Source organism: Natrix helvetica, assembly GCF_964273705.1.
Source record: "Natrix helvetica genome assembly, chromosome: 6".
Taxonomy (NCBI): Eukaryota; Metazoa; Chordata; class Lepidosauria; order Squamata; family Natricidae; genus Natrix; species Natrix helvetica.
Window position 1 is genome coordinate 74,478,633 of NC_138553.1, and position 12,392 is coordinate 74,491,024.

At 44.2% G+C, this 12,392-nt stretch overlaps 1 protein-coding gene across 2 annotated transcripts in view; it reads left to right on the forward strand.

Moving 5' to 3' along the window:
• The window catches only part of PRR5 (proline rich 5), an 86,242-nt gene that overhangs the window by 18,425 nt on the left and 55,425 nt on the right, over positions 1 to 12,392 (forward strand). Inside the window, exon 2 of one of the 2 annotated variants that reach the window (XM_081957038.1) lies at positions 7,619 to 7,769. The gene's annotated coding sequence lies outside the window, so the exon portion shown is untranslated. Of the gene's footprint in view, positions 1 to 7,618; positions 7,770 to 10,812; positions 10,831 to 12,392 lie in introns of those variants that run through there. The other variant, XM_081957039.1, reaches the window with a different exon arrangement.

Consider the following 12,392-nt stretch of genomic DNA (forward strand, 5'->3'; position numbering starts at 1 on the left):
ATCCTCACAATGCACCCCTATTTCGCAGGTTTGGATTCCAAGCTCAGAGTCACTGGGTAAACAAGTCCAATGGGCACACACGGAGTCCAGAAAAACAGTCCATGATTCAAACAGGCCAGGATACACCGCACAAACACACAAGGCATGGAGCAACGCTCAACTCCTCAGGGCGGGGTTAAGTAGGCAAATCAATGCAGCCCTTCATGAGAGGCGAGGTTGCCTCCTCATGAGTAGTCTAGCTGACCGACGTTGTGCCTGTCACCTCTCTGTTCTACGTGTCCTCGGATCAGGAGGAGGTGTGGACTCCACCTCCTCATTGCTAACAGGTGACAGCTGCTCCCAGTCCTTGCCAGAAGCCTCCTGGCCAACTTCCTGCAGGTCGCCTCCCTCAGCCTGTCGCTGGTCCCATCAACCCAGCTGAGGCTAATCCAGGGGTCAGCAGCCTTAAACATTCAAAGAGCCACAAAGGTCCTAACCAGAAGCCCCCCGTTCAATTCTGAAGCCGACCGGAAGTCTGGTTCCCACACCATAGAGTCTTCTCTTAGTGTGGCGTCCAAATTCCTCTACCCGTCCTAACTGAAAGCCCTATCAATTGTGAAGCCGACCGGCAACAGTGAGACACAACAGAAGGATGAAAGAGCCACATGCAGCTCCAGAGCCGCAGGTTGCTGACCCCTGGGCTAATCCAACAAGTTAGTATTCTCTGTGCCCCAATCCTGATCAATATTTGGCTCGATGCTTTCCTCTGCAGACTCAAACTTACCCTTGCATCTGGAGTTCCTAAAGATGGAAGTAATCTAAAATTCCCTGATCACAATATCTTAAACCAGGATTGGGCAAGAAAAGGGTAAACTCACTTATTGTCAATTATTGTCGTTGAACTATCCAGTTCAGAGCAAATTGAGTTGGAAGGAGATGAGTTGGAGGAGATCCCCACATTTGTTGCCGAAAGCCGGAGTTGCACGCTAGAAGGCATAATGACATCATGGTTCAAACTGTGTGAAATATGTAATGGCATAATTTGTATAATGACCTCGTGAGCTGTATGGCATCACTCTCCTTGTCCATCCGAGCAGAAAGTTGCTTTGAGTTTATGGATTCATCGCCTTTCCTTCTCCGGATGATGAGAAAAAGATGACACTATATTTGAGGGTTGAAACCAGGATAAGTCTGACTGTTGATTGGACTTACCGTGTTTTTCAGAGTATAAGAAGCACCTTTTTCTTTTAAAAAGGGGGGTAAAAATCTGGGTGTGTCTTATACGCTGAATACAGCATTTTTAGCCTCCCGAAACACCTCCCCTTTTGCAAAAATGGCCATGCATAGCCTTTAGGAGGCTTCCAAAGTGCTCCTGGGGGCTGGGGAAGGCAAAAATGAGTGAAAATGGGCCATGTTTGTGCATTTTTGCCCCCACCCCCACCCCCCAAAGCACTCTAAGCCTCCTAAAGCTATGCATGCCCTTTTTTTGACAAGAAAGAGGCCTGTTTTCATGAAAAATGGGCCATTTTTGGGAGGTCTGCAGAATGCAAAAACTTGTTTTTTAATTTTCCTCTTTAAAATCTTGGTACGTCTTATACTCTGGTGCGTCTTATACTCCGAAAAATATGGTATTTACCAATTCTGGTCTAACGTCTACAGTTGTTTGTTCTGACATCAATTGATGTAACCAAGAGTTTGTTTTCCATTGCTGGCACCCATTGAACTCCATAACCATAACCGATCTGGGAATGTCTTTCCCCTACAAGCACCTGCACTCAGGTGTTATAAGAGGCACTTGGCATTGATGGTATCTGATTTCACTGAGTCACTGTTTAACTGAGTAGCTTTTCCAAAAGCTATTTAAAAAGCCCCTTTCTTAAGCAGTCAGCATGCAAAATCATCCTCATTTTGTTCCAGTGACTTTGACCAAAGGCAGTACTGTATTTCAGGAGAGGGACGGGAGAATGAATTCAAATGTGTTTCTTCACAGCCTTTGTAGCTGTACAGCCTTGGTAAATTATGGCCTGTCTCCAGCTCAGAATTTCAGTTCTTAGTCACTCGAACAAGAAGCAGTCCTCAAGTTGAGTTGAAGTCCTGAAGTATCTTCATGGATTTGGTGACAATACAGAAGTGTTTTCTTCCAACATGCATTTTGACTTCCCATTCTAACCGTTGCATTTTCTGGTAGGCTTCCATTCTGAAAGCTATCTTGTTCTTTCTCAAGTGCAACCAAAGTCAGCCAGTTTTTGCCGCCTACTGTGATTTCTTGTGATTGTGTGTGTGTGTGTGTGTGTGTGTGTGTGAGAGAGAGAGAGAGAGAGAGAGAGAGAGAGAGAGAGAGGTGGTATTCAGCAGGTTCTGACCAGTTGTGGAGAACTGGTAGTGGAAATTTTGAGTAGTTCGGAGAACCGGTAAATACCACCTCTGGCTGGCCCCGCCCCCATCTATTCTCTGCCTCTCGAATTCCAGCTGATTGGAAGGGAATGGGGATTTTACAGTATCCTTCCCCCACCATGCCCACTAAGCCACACCCATCAAGCCACGCCACACCACAGAACCGGTAGTAAAAAAAAATTGAATCCCACCGTGTGTGTGTGTGTGTGTGTGTGTGTAAAAGTAATGTAGGCATAAATATTCATAACTAGCAAATCTCAATGCCCTTCTCTTGCTAGTATCCTCAAGAATTCCTGGAATTACTGTCTTAATGGGGGGGGGGAAAGGTATCGGGTTACATTGCCATTGAAATGCTGATAAGATTTACCAAGAATTTCAATTTCAATGTCGGCCTTTTTATGTGCCAGTTAGCACTCATTCCTTCTATGTTTCTATTCTGCTAGCACACTCCCACTCAGCCAAGAATTTATTTTGCACACAGGAGCTCTGCCTGTCATGTGCAACACATACACAAAAAAATAGCAAGCTTTGATGACACCGGTGGCTACTATCTTTGCTTGGTTAACCTACACCCTGTGGGCATCCTTAACAAGGGAAGAAATCAACTATGATATATCTATGATATAATCTCTTTGATTTGGAATTCTGGAAGTGGAAATTCACAAATCTTTATAAAGTGGCCAAGGTTGGTCACATGTCCACTGAGCCCAGAGTCACTTGATGAATTTTTGGGACCTTATGACAAAATCAGTGGGGAAGCCAGATTCACAGATTGTTCTTCTGCTTTCCATATTATACCTTATTTTACCTCTGCCCTATCTCCTCTGCCTCTCTCCTCCCCCCTACGTCCTTTCTTCCATCTACCATCTCTCTCTTCTCTACTTCCCCTTCCTCTCTCCTTCTCCTCCCTCCTCTTTCCACTCCTCCTCTCTCTCCTCCTCTTTCTCTCCCTTCTGTTTCCCTCTCTCCTATCCCTTCTCTCCCTCCTTTCCTCTCCATTTCTCTTTTCCACACTGTCCGCTTAGTTTGCATGGTGTATTTCAGCGTCCGAGCAAGCTTCATTTAATATTGATGGTATTAATAATTGCATTCTAATAAACATCTTTCATATTAATAGCTTTACCTGCGTCCTTCTTTTAACAGTATACATATATATGAATTCCAGTAAATATTGACAATATTGCAAATCTTTTATTTTACTCTGCTGTTACTACAGTGTCAGGGTTCCAAGTAACACCCCCAATGAAAAAAGACTCAGAGGCTTGAAGTTCCTCAAAGTTCCATTTTATTAGAGATGTCATATTGGCACATCTGGGAAAACTCGCATCTGAAAGCTTCCATGTTTTCCTCACCCAAATGAAAGTCCAAGCCCCTGCCCATCACCCACATGTCCATCACAGGGTCCAATCAGGAACCCTCCCAACTGGAGATGCCTCCCAGTCACGCCATTCCAGGCGCAGGGCAAGATGTCCTTGACTCTCTGAGAAAGGAAGATTGTTTTGACTATATATCTGCAATACTCCATATAATCCCCCCTCCCATTTCCCCACAGCAGAAAATGTGATAGGCCTGAAGGCCCAATGTAATAGATATATGTATGTCCTGAAGAAATCTATTAAAGCAGAGAACAATATCCTATATATTTATAGGATGCCACAATCAAAGGTGATTTTTGGCAGCTCACATAAAAAATATGTTACAACACAAACTCTATGCAAAAATAAAATCCTGACAACATATTTGAGAATTCTTGCAAAGAATTATCAATTATTGTCTATTATTGATTCTTCAATGCTTCTTATCATTATCATCAGTTTCTGAATTAACATGAATTAAATAATTAGAGGGAATGAAGTAGCAATGGTTTAAAATGCTGTACTCTTTGTATATTAAAGACATGCAATTTTTATGCCAAAGATTGCAAGTCTCTTCATGAGATGAAGTCTTGGATTGAAATTCCAGTTTGTTCCCAATCAATTTTTTTCCCCACTTGCTTTGAAGCAATGCTTAACATAGAGAGATACTTTTTTTTCATCATCTTTCTGGGGTCATCTTGAAAGCTCTTTATTTTTCAGGCAGCTGCTCTGGTTTATCTTTAGTTTCCACTCCATCTTCCCATTGTTCCCTTTGCCTCGCTCCCTTCTTCAGTTCAGACTCCCTTTGTGGCACACAGTTGTGTGTGACTCACAACCAGCCTTCCCACACGGAAAGGCCCTCCTGCCCAAGTGGAATTGCTATCAAGATGAGCAGCAAAGCAGCGGAAAGGTTTCATGGTGTGGGGAAGGAGCGCCCTCTTCAGACGCACCAGGAAAATCCACTAATAATGAAAAATGGAAGTGCCCCCCCACACACACACACACCCCAAAGCCCCAAATAACATCTTGGCTTCTCTGGAAGGAAAAAAAAAATGACACCCATTCATTTGTATTTTTTAAATTACACTTTGAGACAGAATATGCTTTATTCCTTGAGGCTGGCAATAGCATCCTCTGGGGAATTCTGTCTGAGGTTTTAGTTTCGGATGTTCATTCAAATAGCCCCATCTGAGATTTTATTTATTTGTAAGCTAGTCTCTCTCTCTCTCTCTCTCTCTCTCTCTCCCTCCCTCCCTCCCTCCCTCCCTCCCTCCCCCCCTCTCTCTCCCTCTCCCTCCCTCCCTCTCTCTCTTTCTCACGCACGCACACACACACACACCTTCTTGCACTCTAAGACAGGATACTAGAATAGAATAACAGAGTTGGAAGGGACCTTGGAGGCCTTCTAGTCCAACCCCCTGCTTAGACAAGAAACCCTAAACCACTTCAGACAAATGGCTATCCAACATCTTCTTAAGGACTTCCAGTGTTGGGGAATTCACAACTTCTGGAGGCAAATTATTCCACTGATTAATCATTCGAACTATCAGGAAATTTCTCCTTAGTTCTAAGTTGCTTCTCTCCTTGATTAGTTTCCAAACATTGCTTCTTGTCCTGCAGTTTATCTTCTTCAATTATATTTTTAATTGTATACCTAAAAAAAACCAAAAGGGAAAAATAATAGCAGTGTACATTTCTCACCAAACTGTTCTTCCATATATTCACCTTTTATTGTAGGATTACAGAATAGAAAGAGGAGTAGAGTTGGAAAGGACCTTGGAGGTCATCTAGTCCAATCCCCTGCTCAAGCAGGAGACCCCCATACTATTCTGGACAGATGGCTATCCAATCTCTTCTTTAAAATCTCCAGTAATTGACCACCCACAATTTCTGAAGGCAAGTGAGATTGTTCTCACTGACAGGAAATTTCTCCTTAACGTCTAGGTTGGATTTTGCTTTGTTAAGCTTCCATCCCTTACTTCTTGTCTTGCCCTCAGGTACTTTGAGAAGTACTGTTTCTTAGTAGTGTCCTAGTATGTGTTTGCTCTGATTTGGGTCATATTGAATGCGTTGTATTATTGGGGACTGTCTTCCCCAAAGGTCCACCCTATAATTCAGGATGAGCGACTGTTTTTCTCCTGAATGTTTTTCTGACTTTTCAGTTAGCTAAAAAGAGCTGTTGTGGCATAGTGGTTAGGATGCAATACTGCAGGGCTAACTCACTGCTTACTCCAGGAGTTCGATTCTGAGCAGCTCAAGGTTGACTCAGCCTCCCATCCTTCCGAGGTGGATAAAATGAGGACACAATTGTTGTTGGCAATATGCTGATTCTGTAAACTACTTAGAGAGGGCTGTAAAGCACTGTGAAGCGGTAAGGTAAAGGTTCGCCTTGCACATATGCGCTAGTCGTTCTCAACTCTAGGGGGCAGTGCTCATCTCTGTTTCAAAGCCGAAGAGCCAGCGCTGTCCGAAGATGTCTCCGTGGTCATGTGGCCAGCATGACTAAATGCTGAAGGCGCACGGAATGCTGTTGCCTTCCCACCAAAGGTGGTCCCTATTTTTCTACTTGCATTTTTACGTGCTTTCGAACTGCTAGGTTGGCAGAAGCTGGGACAAGTAATGGGAGCTCATGCCCTTACGCGGCGCTAGGGATTTGAACCGCCAAACTGCTAAACTTTCTGATTGACAAGCTCAACGTCTTAGCCACTCAGCCACCGCGTCCCTTTTTATGATGAAGCAATATGTACGTCTTAAGTGCTATTACTATTGCAAGCCACCCATAATGGACCAACCTGTGCAGGTTTCAAATCTAGCAGCCTGCCACCCTCAAAACAGCTGTGTGCTGAAAACCTCCATCTGTTCTGTTTGAGCCCAGTTGTCGCTGTTAATGCACAAAGATCAGAGGAAGAATTTCGTTGACTCTTTTGCACGCCTTGAATCCCAAGGACCGTAGAACCTGGCGGGGAGAAAGATGATAAGGCCATTTGCTTCCCAAATAGACCCAAGCAACTGTTCAGTTAATTATAGACTTGAGAAGAAGCCCTGGAAGATCAAAGTCAATATCCCTTGCTCGGAGAAGGTGCCAGATAGGAAGGAGAAGTGAATCTATAGAAAATGTTTCCATAATGCCATTTCCGTCCTTTGGTGATCTCCGAAGGTTAGGCATCACCAAGCCTAACCCAGATCAGGCTCTGAGGAAAAGCTATTGCATTTCCTTCCAGTCTAGTCAGTGATGGACCACCTGTCCTTTAAAATGATGTTGTTTGATATTTATACTGTATTTTTCAGAGTATAAGACGCACCTTTTTTCCTCAAAAAGAGGCTGAAAATCTGGGTGTGTCTTATATACTGAATACAGCATTTTTGGCCTCTCGAAGCCCCGCTCCCTTCACCAAAATGGCCGTGCATAGCCTTTAGGAGGCTTTCAGAGAGCTCATGGGGGCTGGGGAGGACAGAAATGAGTAGAAAGTGGGCTGTTTTTTGCACGGAGGCCTACTAGGCCCAAAACTGGGCCCGGGGGAGGTACGGTGCCCACCCTGCGGCCCATTTTTGCTCAAGGGTGGGGGGCAGGAGGCTGAGTGCTGCCTGTCACACACCCCTGGTCACACCCACCCAGCCGGTCATTAGAGCAGAGAACCAGTTGTTAAATTATTTGAATCCCACCACTGCCTGGAGAGAATTGAATTCTGTTGCTGTGGTTAATGCTGGGCTCTAAAAATTGTGCGTCAGTGCAAATAACAAACTGTTATTTTGTGTGAACTGCCCCTAAGTGATTTCTCTAGTCTCAGAAGCTAAGTTGGGTTGGGTTGGGCTAGCCTTTTAATTAAGAATCGGCTGAAAGGAGATTTCATAGTTTTATGTAATATATATATATATATTTTAATCTGCAGGGCTATTTCTCCAACATCACTTGTGCCGTTTTCACCAAACGCCAGAATCCTCCATTTCTGACCCACAGAAAAGGAAAGACGACAGGCACGTGAGAGAAAAACCGCATTATTTCGCCCACGTCTACTCCACTTCTACTGCGACCCTCAGCAGGTATGTTCCTTGTCAGTGTTGTGAAGGCTGTTTGCTGTACCTCAGTGGTGGGTTATGACCGGTACGTACAGGTACAGGTACCATTCCGGTATGTTGCTCCGGAGGATCCACCCACACTCCTTACTGGTATTTGAGCTGTTCAGGGCTTCTGCTCATGCGCACAGAGTATATGGCGCCTGCGCGATGCTCTGCCGAGCAGCTGGAGTGTCGCGGAGGCATCGCAGGTGTAAGTATGCATGCATGTGCTGCGTGCATTCATGTGGTGGATGCCTGGCCCCGTTGTACCGTACTGGTTGCAACGGGATCCGGAACCCACCACTGCTGTACCTTATAGTCTTGGCGGTTGCATTTCCAAGCCCCATCCCTGCCCCCCTCACCCCTGAGAAGCCAGAAGGGTTGTCTGTGTAACCATGGGAGAAGAAACACAATTCTGGGTCCCTTCCGCATCCTTCAGAAAATGAACTTTCAGGCGCTACAAACAATCTTCAGACTTACGAGGACAACTGAGCCCAACATGTCCGTGGTTAAATGAAAAATTGCTAATTGAATTTTGCCCCGTTTTACGAATTTTCTTGCCGCATTTGTTAAGTGAGCCGCTGCAGCTGTTCATTTAGTAACGCGGTTGTGAAGTGAATCATGCTTCCCCATCGGCTCTGCTTGCCAGAAGGTCGCAAAAGAGGATCGCGTGACACCCCACCCCCACCACCCCCGGGGACGCTGCAACCGTCGTAAATATGAACCGGTTGTCAAGCATTCGAATGTAAGCCCCATGGGGATGCTGCAATGGTTGTAAGTGAAAAATGGCCATCAGTCATTTTTTTCAGTAACCTGTAACTTCGGATGGTCACTAAATGAATTGTTTTCAGTTGAGGACTACCTGTGCTAGCTGTAACCTTCCCTTTTTTCCCCCCAATTCTTCCATTTTGACTGAAAGCAGCTCCTGGCAGAAGATAGTTCTTCAGGATAAGAAATATGTTATAATCTCAGAGACAGACTGTTTGCTTGAAGCAATTGCATAATTCCATATTGATTTGACAAATATAGGATTTCTTTTTTTTTTAATGCCCTATTTTGGTTTCCATAGTTACGCATGGCATTGGTGTGGTCAGAATGTGACCTTGATTAGGGTCCCATTCTTTGCGGGAGCCTCGTGGGTGTGTGTGTGAAGAAATTGGCCTCCCTCTTTCTGCCATGAAATTAGGATTATTTGAACAATAATATCTGTTTGCATCATTTGCGCCAGGGGTGTCAAACTCAAGGCCCATGGGCAAGATCCAGCCTGCGGAATGCTTAGATCTGGCCCGCAGAACCGCCCTGGAAACAGCGAAGAACTGGCCCACGGTGCCTCTACCAGCGAAAACGTAACTCGGGAGGACTATGTGCGCCCCCCACCCCCACCCCGAGTTCCATTTTTGCTGGCAGGAGGCTGTTTGGGTTGAAAATGGAACTTGGGGGGACCCACACCCACCCTGACCACCCCCACTCTGGCTGCCACCCTGACCCCCCCCCCAGGTAAAATACAATCCTGATGTGCCCCAAATAAAATCGAGTTTGATATCCATGACCTGAACTCTTTTCTCCTGTAGGAGACAAGGATATGAGGGAAATAATCCTCTGTTTTTCCTTCCATGATTTTAGTTGTGGGTTTGCAGCACACACACACACACACACACACACACACACACACACACACACACACAGTCATATGGTGATAAAGTATTTAGCATGTTAAGAACATGTACTAAATCACTATATCCCCAAACTGAAAATATGACAATTCGGATATGCGCGATATCTATTTTTCAGATAACCCTTTTTCTCAGTGGCCTGTGATGGCATCTTTGGCTACCAGCCAGCAGAGGGAGCCATTTTCAACAAGGAGTTAAGATGGAAATCTGATTACTATTGGTGTTACTAATGACCTAGAGTAAAAACTCAGCAGACTGAGTTTAGGTCACAAATTATATGGGTTTTGGAAGGAAAAGGAATAGGATGATTCAGGAAGAGAATGTCCTTTTCAAACTGATTTGCAAGTCTTTGTTTCACTTTGTTATTCAAGGCAGCTGTTGTCAGGCATCAGATCCGAGCCATAAAACCACAAGTGAACACCAGAGGGCAGTAACAACTTACTCATCTCAGGTTGACCTTTGCTGCCCTCTAAGGGTGATGTAGATTTTGACAGGGGAGGTCTGACAATCTTCCTGCATTTTAGTTAACACTAGAGACATAACCAGTCATTACATTACATTACACTGAGCCACGATGGTGCCGTGGTTAGAGTGCAGTATTGCAAGCTGCTTCTGCCGACTGCCTGAAATTTGGCAGTTCAAATCTCACTAACCTCAAGGTTGAGTCAGCCTTCCATCCTTCTGAGGTGGGTGAAATGAGGACCCAAATTGTTGGGGGCAATAGGCTGAATCTGTAAACCGCTTAGAGAGGGCTGTAAAGCACTGTGAAGCAGTATATAAGTCTAAGTGCTATTGCTACATTGGAGTAATATTTGCTTGAGGTTTCCAAGTAGGTATGTGAGGGATTTTCTCTCCATTTAATTGGTGCTAGTCATCTTTTGCATGTCTTGGCTTTATAGCCTGAATCAGGTGCAAGAGGGATAAAGCTGGCTGAAGTCCTAGAGGTGAAATGAATGGCCAAATATTTAGGTAGGTGTCTCGACTTGTGTAAATATGACATTGGGCATCGCTATAAGTTTATAGCAGAGTTCTGTAGCAAGTAGACTTCGCTTGTATGGTAAGCTAAGCAGCATCTTTGGAAATAAATATTAATAAATATCTACAGCACAGCACCATCATGTGCCATGCCATCAGTGGCATCCCTCGGGGTAAAGTGATCAAAATTTGCAAGATGGTGGATACATTTTTGTTAGGAATGTAAGCTAGCAGTTGGGTCAGCAATATATAAACCATGATGGTAGTTCTGTAGCTTTAAGTACTGCTGTAATGTGATTGGTTGCTGTTACATCAAGCAGCCATAAGATGGAGCCAGAATGACTGTTAGCTCTCTGTTCATAAGATGCTGGTCGGTGAATACTGCTTGATACTGTATCGTGAGTTACTGTGTTTTTGCTACTGTTAGCGACTTTGTGTGCTGAACTGATTATACGATACTGGACTGTGTTGAAAGGATCACTCTTTCACAGAATATTGATAACTGGACTGACTGAACCGTGTATGACTTGGACTGTTTGATGAACTCATGAATTTAGGCCTGTGCCTGTTCCTCGTGCTCTTTTTCAATTTTTGAGCTCCTAGTCCAGGGGTGGCAACCTTAAACACTCAAAAGAGCCACAAAGGCCCTAACCAGAAGCCCCACCGTTCAATTCTGGAGCCAACCGGAAGTCCTGTTCCCCCACCATAGAGTCTCCTCCTAGCCTGGTGTCCTTTTCCCTTACCCCGTCCTAACCAAAAGCCCCATCAATTGTGGAGCCAAACGGAAAACCTGTCCTTTGCTCCTGGCGCACCGTGCTTGCCCCCCTAACCGGAAGCTCCTCTCAAAATTGTGGTGCCGATTCGCGACAGGGAGCTGCAGCAGAGGGATGAAAGAGCCACATGCGGCTCCAGAGCTGCGGGTTGCTGACCCCTGTCCTAGTCTCTGCAGGATTCATGACTTTGCACTGTAACTATACACAATCACCTCTTTCATGCATGCACAATTTTTTTTGAACACGTACAAAAAGCAAAACTTCCCTTGTCTCAGCACTACTCTCTCAATAAATGTAGCTGCCCAGGCTTCTCGTAATTAAGAAAAATAAATAGAATTATTTTTTTAAAAAAGTTGTTATATGTATACATGCATAACACCATTCAGTACATGGAATGCTCAGTTCGGACTGAGTGCTAATTGTATGTCCTACTCAGGTCACACAAATAAATAATTGCAAACCTACCCAGTTCTTAAGTGAGTAGGTTTTGCCTATATGTACTGCACAATTCAGCATTGCTGTTGGGTTTCCAAAAGAGGTTCTAAAAATACCTATGAAGAATCGTTAAAAACCAATGTTGATTTTTCCTATGAAAAAAATGTCAAGCCTCTTTTCAAACAATCAGTATTTTCACTGTTCATGTTTGCAATCATCAACATGCATAATAATATACCCAAATTCCATTTAAAAATTAATGCATTGGTATTTATTATTTTTGTTTTTTTAAAAAAAAAGGAAATTAAGGGAAAGACACTGTATTGGAAAAGTTAACTGAAAGACAGTATAATTCTACCCAGAATGCTAATTTGGGGATTCTGGGATTTGAAGTCCACACATCTTAAAGATCCCAAGGTTGAGAAATACAATTTTGTTGACTTCATGTGTGCATCTATACTGTTTTCCTGGCAACCGTATAGAAGCAAATTGCTCTTGCCTTCTTTCCTGATAGTTCCATTAACTTCTCAGTCTAATTTTCAGACCTAGAATTCCTGATGGTTGCCCATCCAAGTAGAAACCACAGGGCATCCTGCTTTGTTCTTGTTAGTTGCGAAGTGTCCGACCCATCGCAACCCCATGGACCTTCCTGTCCTCTACCATCCTCTGGAGTCCATTTAAGTTCATGCCTACTGCTTTGGTGACTCCATCCAGCCACCTCATTCTCTGTCATCCCCTTCTTCTTTTGCCCT